Here is a 13,904-nt window from a genome sequence, read left to right on the forward strand (position 1 = left end):
TAAACGGATTAATTAAATAAATGAAATGTAGGATATTTGCAGTATTGGCCTTGTAATTATCTTAGTTAAAAATAACCGAGTGAGTTGGCCGTGCGGTTAGGAGCGCGCGGCTGTGAGCTGTATCTGGGAGGTAGTGGGTTCGAATCCCACTGTCTGTAGCCGTGAAGATGGTTTTCCACGGATTCCCATTTTCACAACAGACAAATGCTGGGGCTGTACCTTAATTAAGGCCACGGCCGCTTCCTTCGTACTCCTAGGCCTTTCCTATCCCATCGTCGCCATGAGACCTATCTGTGTGGGTGCGACGTAAAGCCACTAGCAAAATAAAAGTTACAAATAGGCCCACTGTGTAGACTTTTGTAGTAGATTTTCGGTAGTATGTACTACTATGTACAGCATGAACCGTTCGCAGTGTTTCTCTATTATAGTATAATACATGCCTTTGTAAAAATATTCCATTATTTTCGCCATACTTTGCAAATCTGCAATACGCTTGAATTAAATATTTGATCCCATACTTCCGAATCTTTAAGCTACTGTGATTTAAAAAGTGTTCCCGTCTATCGAGTGTGTATAATTACGACAAGGAAGCATTTGCGACAAGTTGGTAAAACGACGAAGTAATAACACAGAAATGCCTTTGTAATGACTGATTCTCGCAGGAAATAACTGACACTGGCAGAGGCGGCTGGCGCATAAGGTCACAGGGTCACGTGCCCTCCCAGTAAACATTAATCTTTTAAATTTACTTCTCAATGCATTACACGCAGGAGGATACAGGGTTTAAGCTCATAAGGAAGGTGACTACTACATCTAAACAGCGAAATCTGGCTTCAAGATAGAGGATAAAATTGTAATATATCAGTTCCCGGTCACAACCCCGAAGTGACCGTAGAGCAGGCGTTTAAAGTAAATGTCTTCAAACGTTACCGCTGACTATGTTTCTTGGGGAAGAAACGTGCTGTAAAGAGAGAGCCGCGGTCACAAGCAGACTGTGACCGACATGGATAGCAAGGTAGAATGAAAGCTGCACAGTTCAGTGACTTGTAATTCCAAATGTGCTATTGTTGAAAATAATACTACAACAATAGCTGCTACATTAGATAGAATTGATATAGGGTGGATATGATATAATAATTAATGATAGCAAAGCAAAGTCATTTCCGTACAGGCCATGAAGGCCCATGGAGGGGTGGAAGGTAAAGGCTTCCCCTACCCGTAACCTCGGCACTTGATGTGGTAGAGTGGTTAGCTCTACGCCCGGCTGCCTTTGCCCCCAGGAATTAACCTGATACACATTTTTGGTGTAGGTTGAGTGAGCCTCAGGGCCATATGCACCTCCGGAAGTGGATATCTCGTTTCTTAAATTTTACGACTTGCTGACGGGGATTCGAATTCACGTCCTGCCGGGCAAGCCGAGCACGCCTTTACCGCCTCGGCCAGGCAGCCCCTACGAAGTAGTGATGACGTAAGGCATATTGCCTTTTACTGTTTATACTCGCACATATCTACACGTTTTAGACTTGTATTATCCTTGTCTATATTTTCATAACGTGCCCTCCCATTCCATCATCATCATCATCATCATCTGTTTACCCTCCAGGTTCGGTTTTTCCCTCGGACTTAGCGAGGGATCCCACCTCTACCGCCTCAAGAGCAGTGTCCTGGAGCTTCAGACTCTTGGTCGGGGGATACAACTGGGGAGTATGACCAGTACCTCGCCGAGGCGGCCTCACCTGCTATGCTGAACAGGGGCCTTGCGGAGGGATGGGAAGATTGGAAGGGATAGGCAAGGAAGAGGAAAGGAAGCGGCCGTGGCCTGAAGTTAGGTACGATCCCGGCATTCGCCTGGAGGAGAAGTGGGAAACCACGGAAAACCACATCCAGGATGCCTGAGGTGGGAATCGAACCCATCGAACCCACCTCTATTCAGTTGACCTCCCGAGGCTGAGTGGACCCCGTTCCAGCCCTCGTACCACTTTTCAAATTTCGTGGCAGAGCCGGGAATCGAACCCGGACCTCCGGGGGTGGCAGCTAATCACGCTAACCACTACACCACAGAGGCGCTATATTATTCTGTACTCGTTGAAATAAACAAGCGTCAGTCGTACCCCGCCTAGATGACTGCTCTGCAAGTCACCACTGGTATTAATGTTGAGCAGTGAGCCCACTTAAACAGCAGTTGTAACAAGCCTCAAACTTCACTTCTATCAAACAGGCTACATATGGGCGATCTTCTTAATGACTCATCTGACAAGAGAAGTGCACGGCACGACAGGCCTCCGTGGCGCAATCGGCTAGCGCGTTCGGCTGTTAACCGAAAGGTTGGTGGTTCGAGCCCACCCGGGGGCGTTAATATTTATAGCTGTTGATACTGTCTCCAAAAAAAAAAAATTCTTAATCACAGACGGTTTGAATTTTATTTAAGATGATGATGTTTGTTGTTTAAAGGAGCCTAACAGCTAGGTCATCGGCCCGAATTTTTTTGAAGATTATTTTCCTTCGTCAGCCTTTATGGTGTAGTGGCCTTGAGAGGTCAGCTCAGTAGAAGTGGGTTCGATTTCCAACTCAGCCATTCTCGAAGTGGTTTTCCGTGGTTTCCCACTTCCCCTCCAGTTAAATGCCGGGATTGTACCTGAGCCACGGCCGCTTCCTTCCCTCTTCCTTGCCTGCCCCTTCCAATCGTTCTATCCCTCCACAAAGCTCCCGTTCAGCATAGCAGGTGAGGCCGCCTGGGCGAGGTACTGGTAATTCTCCCCAGTTGTATCCCCAACCCAAAGTCTGAAGCTCTAGGACACTGCTCATGAGGCGGTAAAGGTGAGATCCCTCGCTGAGTTCGAGGGAGAAACCGACCCTGGAAGGCAAACAGAGATTAATAAGAGGAGGAAGAAGAAGAAAAAGAAGATATCACAGATAATTTAAAGTCAAGGTTACCCTCAACAGACAAGTCCGTGCAGGGGCATATGACCCCCGGAGGTACGACGGTACCACAGGCCTCCGTGGCGCAATCGGCTAGCGCGTTCGGCTGTTAACCGAAAGGTTGGTGGTTCGAGCCCACCCGGGGGCGTTAATATTTATAGCTGTTGATAATGTCTCCAAATGAAATATAGTTTAAATAAAAACCATTCTTAATCACAGACGGTCTCCGCTTTGAATTTTGTTTAAGATGATGATAATATTTGTTGTTTAAAGGGGCCTAACAGCTAGGTCATCGGCCCGAATTTTGTTTAAGGATTATTTTCCTTCGCCCGCCTTTGTGGTGTAGTGGTTAGTGTGATTAGCTGCCACCCCACGGAGGCCCGGGTTCGATTCCCGGCACTGCCACGAAATTTGAAAAATACTACGAGGACTGGAAAGGGGTCCATTCAGCCTAGTGAGGTCAACTGAGTAGAGGTGGTTCGATTCCTACCTCAGCCGTCACCGAAGTGGTTTTCCGTGGTTTCCCACTTCTCCTCCAGGCAAATGCCGGTGTGGTACTTAACTAAAAGCCACGACCGCTTCCTTCTTCTTCCCTGTCTATCCTCTCCAAACTCTCCATCTCCTACAAGGACCCTGTGAGGCCGCCTGGCGAGGTACTGGTCCTCATCTCCAGTTGTACCCCAACCCAAAATCTCCCGCTCCAGGACACTGCTGTTGAAGCGGTGGAGGTGGGATCCCTCGCTGAGTCTGAGGGAAAAACCAACCCTGTAGGGTAAGCAGATTAAGATGAAGTCTTTTTCCGCACTTCACACGCTGGCATACCTGTTTAGTCTGAACCTCCTTCTGGCCGTGGACTTCGTCTCCTTAACGCCGAAAGAGCACGGCTCCATGGCTAAATGGTCAGCCCGGCAAGGTAGGGAATTTTAACCTTAATTGGTTAATTTCGCTGGCGTGGGGGCTGGGTGTATGTGTCGTCTTTATCATCATTTCATCCTCATCACGACGCGCAGGTCGCCTACGGGTGTCATATCGAAAAATATGCACCTGTCTCGGACACTCCCGGCACTAAAAGACATAAGCCATTTCATTTTCTTTCAGCGCCGAAAGTGAGCCGCTCTTAATCCTCCTTCAAGATGAAAACAGTACCGCAAGGCCCAAAAATCGCTCCTCTCATAAATTGTGAAAGGGGGAAAGATCTAGATCTTTACAATCCAAGGATATAATTGAGCGGCCACCAGTTACAAAACACGTCTATGTTTGGTGAAAAATGCAACTTTCTAGCTTGTGATAGGCTGGTGGAATTAGAGAAGGTGTCGGGGATATAGTAGACAACTTTTGAAACACAAAATATAACAACAGCATAACGATAGGTTTACCGACTTCAACATTGAAACTTTCTGACATATTAGTTTGGGCTTGGCCCTCCAGAGATCATTCCAAAATATACGTTAGATCCATCTAACGATCGACGGAAAAACGTTGACATCAGTCCAAAAGTTCTGAGTTCCACTGAGAAATGGCCACAGTAGAAAGGGCGCACTAAACAAACCGGAAGGGAAGGTGTACCTCTGGTACAAACATTTAAATAATGAAGAGCAATACAATAGTCGGTATCAGCCATCGTATAGAACAAGGCCACAGCAAGCCTCCGTGACTCAATAGGCTAGTGCGTTCGGATGTTAACCGAAAGGTTGGTTGTTCGAGCAGACCCGGGGGCGACAAAATTTTCAGATTTTTAGTCGTGTTGGCTCTTTAAATATCTCTCAATGAATGAAAGTTGGATCCTGTGTGGTGTAGTGGTTAGCATGATTAGCTGCCACTCCCGAAGTCCCGGGTTCGATTGTCGGCTCCACCATGACATTTTTTGACAATTGGTACGAGGGCTTAAACGGGGCCCACTCAGCATCGGGAAGTCAACTGAATAGGGGCGGGAGGGGGGTTAGATTCCCACCCCACCGAGCTCGATAGCTGCAGTCGCTTAAGCGCGGCCAGTATCCAGTATTCGGGAGATAGTGGGTTCGAACCCCACTGTCGGCAGCCCTAAGGATGGTTTTCCGTGGTTTCCCATTATCACACCAGGCAAATGCTGAGGTTGTACCTTAATTAAGGCCACGGCCGCTTCCTTCCCACTCCTAGCCCGTTTCTGTCCCATCGCCGCCATAAGACCTACTGTATCGGTGCGACGTAAAGCCAACAGCAAAAAAGATTTCCAGCTCAGCCATCCTCGAATTGGTTTTCTGTGATTTCCCACTTCCTCTCCAGATAAATGCAGGGGTGGTACCTAACTTAAGGCCACGGTCTTACTAAGAACTAATTCATAATTATGGTCGCCTTACACTTGAATTACCTTTAGTGACTTTTCCTTATCCTCTTTCACGAAGAGTTCTTTCTGTCTTAATCCTTGTACCCTCCAGGGTTGGCTTTCCTCTCGGACTCAGCGAGGGATCCCACCTCTACCGCTTCAAGGGCAGTGCTTTATGTTAGGTACCATTCCAGCATCTGTCTGGAGGGAAGTATGAAAGCACGGAAACCACTTCGAGGATGGCTGAGGTGGAAATCGACACCCCCACTCCATACTCAGTTGACCTCCCGAAGCTGAGTGACCCCGTTCCTGCCATCGTACCACTTTTCAAATGTCGTGGCAGAGCCGGAAATCGAACCCGGGTCTCCGGGAATTTCAGCCAATCACATCAACCATTACACCACAGAGGCGAACAAAGAGATTTCTATCTGTTCTTATTATATTGGTCGTGGATACAACTGAGAAGGAGGACCAATACCTCGCCAAATCTGCCTCACCCGTTGTGCTGAACAGGATCTTTGTGGAATATGTGGAGTTTGGAAGGGAAAGTCAAGGAGGAGGGAAGGAAGCAGAAGTGGGTTAGGTGCCATCCCAGCATTTGCCTGGAATAGAAGTGGGAGACTACGGAAAACCACTTCGAGGACGGCTGAGTTGCGATTCGAACCTCTCTACTCATTTTACCTCCCGAGGCCGAGACGACCCCTTTTCAACCCTCGTATTACTTTTCGAATTTCGTGGAACAGCCGGGAATCGAACTCGGGCCGCCGGCGGTGCCACCTTATCAACATCTGCGGACATATTGATACAATCGGCGTCAAGTCAAGAGCTAATAATAATAATATACTGTATTTAATGCAGCCAAATAGCCATAACTGAGAATATATTTTACATTAATGTGTTACATATTTGCATAATCACTTATAGACATTGTTCTTCTTGTATAGAATTCAATGTGGTAGTGTTCACACGTTTTTCCACATAGTGTGCACTCACATTGTATACTTGGGTCATGGAAGTGTTTTGATTTGCAGAGTAGGTGATGAAAACCGTGAACTGCTAATCTTGTAATGACGTCTTAATTCAAAATTAGCTTTTGTCCACGAGCGATCTATCATTGCCCCTGTGCCATAGAAGTCTGGTTGGACTTCTCTCTTCTCCGTCAGTTTTGCCAGCAGCTTCTCTGATGCACCGGTGTTCGGTAGGGGCATACTTATCCTGAGATCTTCTACGAGCGGTCCCTTTGATGGTGTACTAACAGTCAGTTCAAGAACCGAGGGAAAAATCCTTTCGTGTGTGAGGACTTCCTCTCTTTCCCCTCCCACATCTCGGTTCTCCTCCTGAACCTGGTGTATTATGTAAGTGGCTTTAACATAACATGTATAACATCCAAGGGACTGCTTAGTTGACTCCGAGTATACAGTATATACATCACTTTATTGTAAATTTTGTCTAATGCGTTGACTATTTATTACTGTAGTTTTTTACTGATAATCTACATATTAAAAGAGTTCACTAAAACGGATTTGGCAAATCCGTCCGTCCATTCTACTGGACTGATTTCCTTCAATTTTGTTTTATTCTCTCCCAAATTACCTGCCGGTGAATCATGAGACATTGATAGGTCTCTAAGTTCAGCCAACTTTGAGTAATCATAAAATCGAATCATTGAATGATCACTCCAATAATTGCAGGAGAAGGCTTACCCTAACCCTCAATAATGTCATTGCATGCAACCATGTTTTATTGCTACCTATCAAGCTAGAGTATAAACTTCCTCCTGATTCCCTAACGTTCCCCAGCTTCCAAATATATTCAATAGATGGCAGAGGGGCCCTAATAACTTACATGCTGCTAAGAGAAAAAAGACTACGTACAAACAGACCCCATCATGACATACGCCTTGGATATTATCTGGGAATGCCTATCGAAGGATAAGCTAGCAACGAGTGAAGGCCATGTATCTTAAAAAGTTCTCTGTCTGGCAAGAAACGCTGCTTCGAGACTAACCTATGATCTCACAAGAAAACGTTCTGTATAGAAAAACTGCGACTAAAAGTACCATTGCCTTCTATGATACAATCTCAAGCTTTACATCAAGAACTACAGGATTTAAAAAAACAAAAACAAAAAAAAAAAAACAAAAAAACCAAACGAATATTTAAATAGACGGCATGATGACGTCGGAATGGATGAATTCTGATTACGAACTGTGGCATACCATAACGCGCTTCTTATTAAATGTTCATAAAGCCATTGAAAAGCGCAATATGATTACGACAGGCATATCAAGACGAGTTATCTGACCTATTTATGACGAATGCTGCGGGGCAGCAGTGTCCTGTATTCTATATATTAAAAGAGTTTACTAAAACACCTTTGGCAAATCCGTCCGTCCGTTCTACTGGTCCGATTTCCTTCAATTTTGTTTAATTCTCTCCGGAATTACCTGCCAGTGAATCATGAGACAGTGATAGGTCTCTAACTTCAGCCAACTTCGAATAATCATAAAATCAAATCATTAAATGATCACTTCAGTAATAGCAGGCGAATGCTTACCCTAACCCGCAGTACAGTCTGTACTTAGCGGTTGCTAAGCGACTAATATTTTCATTAATATTAGATGTGATTTTCGTCCTTACTAAAGTCATTGCATACCGCCGTCTTTGATTACTCTGATCACGGAAATATACTATTCCCTGCCAGATACTGTTTTGATTCTCTAACTTTTCCCAGCTTCCAAATATATTCAACAGATAACAGACCCCCCCATGGCACTACAGCCCTTGAAGGGCCTTGGCCTACCAAGCGACTGCTGCCCATCCCGAAGGCCTGCAGATTACGAGGTGTCGTCAGCACGACGAATCCTCTCGGCCGTTATTCTTGGCTTTCTAGATCGGGGCCGCTATCTCACCGTCATCACGTAGGCTGAGTGGACCTCGAACCAGCCCTCAGGTCCAGGTAAAAATCCCTGACCTGGCCGGGAATCGAACCCGGGGCCTCCGGGTAAGAGGCACGCACGCTACCCCTACACCACGGGGCCGGCCCAACAGATGACAGAGCGTTCCTAATAACTTACATGCTGCTAAGAGAAATAGTCTACGTGCAAACAGACCCCATCATGACATACACTCATCGAAGGATAACCTACTACACTAAAAGAGTGAAGACCATGTATCTTAAAAGAGTTCTCTACCTGGCAAAAAAGCGCTCCTTCTAGACTAACCTATGAGCTCTCAAGACAATCGCTCGATGTACAAGAACTGCAATTAAAAATACCATTGTCTTCAACGACACAATACCAAGCTTTACATGAAGAAGTGCAGGATTACAAAAACGAATATATGGATAGATTATTATGCCTATTGCTCACGGTAAAATGTTTCGTAAAATTTGTTGTACAATTATTTTTATAAAAATTTCGTGAAAATAAGTTGTGTTGCTCACGGTAAAATTATTTTATAAAATCCGTGGAAACATCAGGATGGCCATCTATGAACTTACTTCTTAACTAAGATATGTATGTGCTGCCATCTATCGATAAACTTTTAAACCAAGAATCAGCTGTTCAACTTACAATGTTTTTGAGAGTATGGCTCCAACAAACAAAGCAAAACATGCTGCTTTAGCTGCAATTATATGTTGTACAGTGGTAAAAAGGAAGAAAACAAATGCCAGGAAATGCTGGACCCGGGATTGGATCAAAAGAAGAGAAGAAGGTCCTTTGTCGAAAATTAGTTGAGGTTAGAAGACCAGTATTCATATAGGAATTCGCCAATTGTGTTTTTTGCCTCTCTTCTTGCATTTCTCCTGTGGTGAAGTGGCGTTTCAACTTCGTACAAACAAGGATATTTCTGGTATTCGTCAGTAAAACACTAACAGCTTCCTTAGTCCACCCGGATCCTGCCATTTTAGAAAGAAGTGTTTGTTTACAATCGAGCTTCGCAATCTTCTCACGACGTAGCGCCAGCATCACCGTGATGTCAGCTTCGCTGATTGGTTCGTTTCGTAAAATTAATTTTACGAAATAGAACATGTCCTACTTGATGAAAAGTTTTATCAAAGGTTTTATAAAACTTGAATTTGACCGTGAGCAACAGAAATTTTATAAAATTAAATTATTGTACAATAAATTTGACAGAAAATTTTACCGTGAGCAACAGGCATTACCAAACAGACGGCATGATGACGTCAGAGTGGATGAATTCTGACTACGAAGTGAGGCATACCGTAACGCACTTCTTGTTAAATGTTCATAAAGCGATTGTAAAAGGAAGACAAACAATATGACTTCGACTGGCATATCCAGACGAGTTAACTGTCTTATTTATAACGGAGCAGCACCGGTCCTCCAGTAATTCGAATTTTAAAAGAAATAATGTTTGAGTGGGAAGAATCTTCAAGACAGACTCATTTCTTTTGTTCTGTTCTGTTTTATGAACCGTTGTACAGAAGGTTGTTCAGTATCTCTCGTGACGAGTTGAAGGCCGCTGGTGGCGCTCTTACCAGCTTGAGCACGTCAAAACGGGGAGTGATGATTCACGTCAGTGCTGTGAACGTGTGTGTAGAGTTTCGTGACATTAGCTGCAAGTATGCCGAAGCGGGTTGATCCTTACTGGGAGGGCTACATAACAGCCCTTTTCAATGTTAAATATAGCTAGTCTGCAATCCAAGGAATGTGAAAGAAGCGTGTTTTCTTGAGATGAAAGAACGGGATCAGTGCTGTATTGAATAAACAAGGCAAAGTCCGACTGGGCTTAATTCCAGAGGGGAGAAAACAGGCATCCACAAGCCGTACACCAGGAAGTGGTGAAGAAAGGGAAGGCCATTGTCTGAGGTGGTAACCCTGCCCACCAAAGGACTATCGCACGTAAGTTGGGAATGTCTGTTTCAACAGTTAACACCATAATCAACAAGAACCAGCAATTACAAAAGCAGCATTAGCGCCGAGTCCACAAGCTGTTGCCTCGCCACATTTCGGAACGTCGCACTAACGCAAGGAATCTGTATGAGGACTTTCTGGCAGGTGACAGGTGGAAAAATGTGGTGACATCAGACGAAGCATATGTGTACCTTAGTGACTGGAACAAACCCCGCTTGATTTACTACCACCTTAGGCACAAAAACAATTATCAAACTTTGTATAAGGAATGTCAGGAAAGTTTCCAAAGGGCTTCATGATCATCGCTGGATATTCCTACAGTGGCTAGTTAACCATTAGCCGTGTCACGAATAATGTGAAGGTGAACTCTACATACTATCTGCAAGAGGTGTTAACACTAATTTACAACACAGATATCCCAGCACTGTACGAGAGGGCGAAAAATCAGGTATGGGTACATCAAGATAAAGCATCCAGCCTCACGTCACGTTCGACTCGTCTGCTCTTGGAGAGAATGGAGATGGAAACTGGAATCCGTGCAATTCCTTTTACTGACGTTCCGGTGAAGGTACCCGGTTTAAGTGTGTCGGATGGATAATCGATTGAAATAAGCAAGTAGATGAACTCTTGCGATAAATAGAAATGCGCCTTTTTTCCAAACTTATCTCCAACTGTTCAAACTAAATGAGTGAATTAGCTGTCTTAATAACATCTGTAAAATAAAGTTCCCTATTTAAGTAAATGCCGTCTTCTGACCACACGATGAAACTAAGCCCTAGTACTACCAATTGGTAATTTCATTTAACTAGCAGCAGGCAATATACGTACTTTAAATTTATGTCGTCCGGGTCTATGGATAAATTGTTGGCATGCTCGCCTATGATCCAAGGGGTCCTGGGTTCGATTCCCGGTCGGGCCGGGGATTTTAACTTTCATTAGTTAATTCCTATGGCTCGGGGACTGGGTATTTGTGCCATCTTCAGCCTTAGATTTCATCTTAGGCAGGGCCCCATTTTCAAATGTTCCTTAAGAAATTTAAGTAGTGAGTTTCAACAGTTTTCGTAAGTTTCTATTACATGCGTGTGCTGTTTTTCCTTTTTTACCTTTATAGTAAATATTTGCCGTATTTATTTTTGTACTTATATGTGTTAATATTTCGATCAGAAACATACTGTAAGTTTAATTTCGCTGGAGGTTTTATTAAGTTTCCAGTGCGTGCATAGTTCCAAAGTTCCCCATGAATGTTATTGTGGAGTTACGGTGTATGTGGAGCTGATACTGAAGTTATTTGTACAGTGGTATTTACATTCAGTATTTACATTCTTTTTGTGTTATACAACAAATGTATGTTAAATTTATAATTTTCGGGTGCAATAATTGGTTTTCTAGCTTTGACATGGTTGAATGAAATTCAAGTGTTTTGGGTTTATACGTATTTACAAGTTCTTAAAGTGTATTTTTAAATATTTTATTATTCCTTTTTACAGAAGTGTGCGCCTTGTTTTATTGTTTTGGATAGGCCAGCATTTGAAGATCTTCGGTCATTTTTATTTTCTCATTTGTACCATCTACCGTTTTCATACAGAAGTGCTCGGACCCAGATACAGGTAGTTTTAAAATTTGTGTTACGCTTCATTAAGTTTGAAGTGCGTCTGTACGTTTATAGAGTTTATTTTCGACAGGTTTTTGATAATTTCATGTGAAATTGTATGTGGGATTTTTTTACTGTTTCTGTTAATTTATATAACGGAATCTTTGATTCCTGTTTGTTTAAAATTTATTTTATATTTAACAAAATAATTTATGTTTAGGACTGAAAAGCAGATAATCACAAAAATAAAAATAAATATAATTTTGGAATCATTTTCTGCAGTATGAGCCGTTTTTAAGTTCCAATTTAACTTTACCTCTTCCGAAACTGGAGGAAAGTGATTAAATACGTTGTTTCAATGAGTCAAGAAGCCTAGTTTCCAGTATTACGAGGCTTTCAATGTTGCGAATACAAGCCACGAGTCATCGTATTTTACGTGGAATTCGAATAACAACAATTATGCAATGACCGGCAATCGAACCCAATCCGTCTTTGTGGGGAAGCAGCGATTACGTCACTGAGCTAACACGCTCGCTCAATCACTCAATTAATTTATCAATCATTTTCTTGACAACGGAACAAATCGTTATTAATTCGATTGTTCATAAGAAACTGTTCATTCAAATGTCAAATTCGATTGTTTCAACAGAATCACTCAATCGATTGGAGAGAAAGAATGAAAATAATCACTTTTCATCTGATTATTTCGAAAGCATTCACTATTCAATTGCCTCATTCATTCGAATGGAATTTCGAATGAATAATCGAAAAATAATCGAATGGAAAAATTATTCACTATTCAATTGTCTCATTTATTCGAATAAATAATCGAAAATTAATCGAATGGAAAATAATTGAATAATCGATTAAAATTAAACAATCGAATAAGCCATCATCCTCAGATATCCTGAACGACCTTCTGTATGTTATTTGATGTTTTTTGTATTTGGAGATGAGATATGTAAAATGTAATGTCCAAATAAATAAATAAATAAATAAATAAATAAATAAATAAATAAATAAATAAATAAATAAATAAATAAATACCCATATATAGTGGCTACCTCGGGCGAGGACGAACGCACTATATTAAAAAGGAATCAACAACAACCAACTGCACAACTGAAATTGGTATTCCAGAGCCCATACTTGTCTGTTGTACAAATTAAAACACTTAATTTGACACGAAACTCACCTCATCTCTCTCTCACGCTTTATACTGGGAGTGTAGATTATGTACTTCACGAAACTCACCTCATTTCTCTCTAACGCTTTATACTGGAAGTGTAGATTATGTACTTCATTAACTAACCACCAGGGACGGGTGGGTTAGTGTAGGAACTTGCATAAATAAATTACGCTTCCGAGAACTGAGCGACTGACGCGAAGTTGGGGCACAGATTGCTCAAGCGCTGGTGTAGTATCTCCTGATTCTGACTGAGTGCGATCATTAGAAGGTAATTAGACTTGATTGGCTGTGAACATATCATGAGACCTTGTTATTGATCGCCTCTCGTTTGAATGCACGACAAGCTTATTTGCGTTACAAGGAACGTTTGACAGATATTCATATAACATTGAATAAGAGCGAATGTTTATCTGTAAGAAGTGTTTTATTGTACTAATGTTAGCATCACATGCCGGTATCTAAACGAGGTATGAGCGAAAACTGGAATTTGGCATATAGTCTCTAATCGTGAGCTGTCGTACAACAAGCTCGAAAAAAGAAACCACTTGTCCCTTTGCGAAAATCAAGTGATCATAAATGTCTCGCGGTCATGGCCATCCATCCATACCTTACATCACTGCCTGCACGGTTACACTTCCATCACAGATTTTGTTACACGTTACACAAATTTTTGAATGACCCCTTGCCATAAAACATATTTCAGTAATCCCATTGGGGAACTGAACATCTCTGCTAGCGTTGGTAAAGCTTCTGGAAGTGCACTTGAAAGTTATTTTCTTCAAGCTCTTGTAATATAGTACCTCCTCGATGCTGCTTTTACCTCATTTGCTGATGCAGCTGAATTTTTCTCATCTTTGCAAAGAAGTAGAAGTCACACGGAACTATAGTCTTAATATTGAAAGATGAGTTCTGACAGTTCTTAGAGGGAGGTCCGTTTACTGCCTGCCTGGGCGGGGAGAAAGGCGTAAGAGGTATGGTTGGCATGAAAACGTGGGTGGATCCACTGCGGTTGCCATGGAGATAA

The 13,904-nt window shown here is 42.7% G+C and overlaps 2 non-coding genes across 2 annotated transcripts; both read left to right on the forward strand.

The window, feature by feature from the left end:
- The first annotated feature begins 2,278 nt into the window (after window positions 1-2,278).
- On the forward strand, window positions 2,279-2,352 carry TRNAN-GUU (transfer RNA asparagine (anticodon GUU)). The gene has a single exon. It is a non-coding gene; the product is annotated as a tRNA-Asn (tRNA).
- Window positions 2,353-2,993: 641 nt separating this feature from the next.
- On the forward strand, window positions 2,994-3,067 carry TRNAN-GUU (transfer RNA asparagine (anticodon GUU)). The gene has a single exon. It is a non-coding gene; the product is annotated as a tRNA-Asn (tRNA).
- The last annotated feature ends 10,837 nt before the right edge of the window (window positions 3,068-13,904 follow it).

The sequence above is a fragment of the Anabrus simplex genome, chromosome 5 (genome assembly GCF_040414725.1).
Source record: "Anabrus simplex isolate iqAnaSimp1 chromosome 5, ASM4041472v1, whole genome shotgun sequence".
In the NCBI taxonomy this organism is placed as follows: Eukaryota; Metazoa; Arthropoda; class Insecta; order Orthoptera; family Tettigoniidae; genus Anabrus; species Anabrus simplex.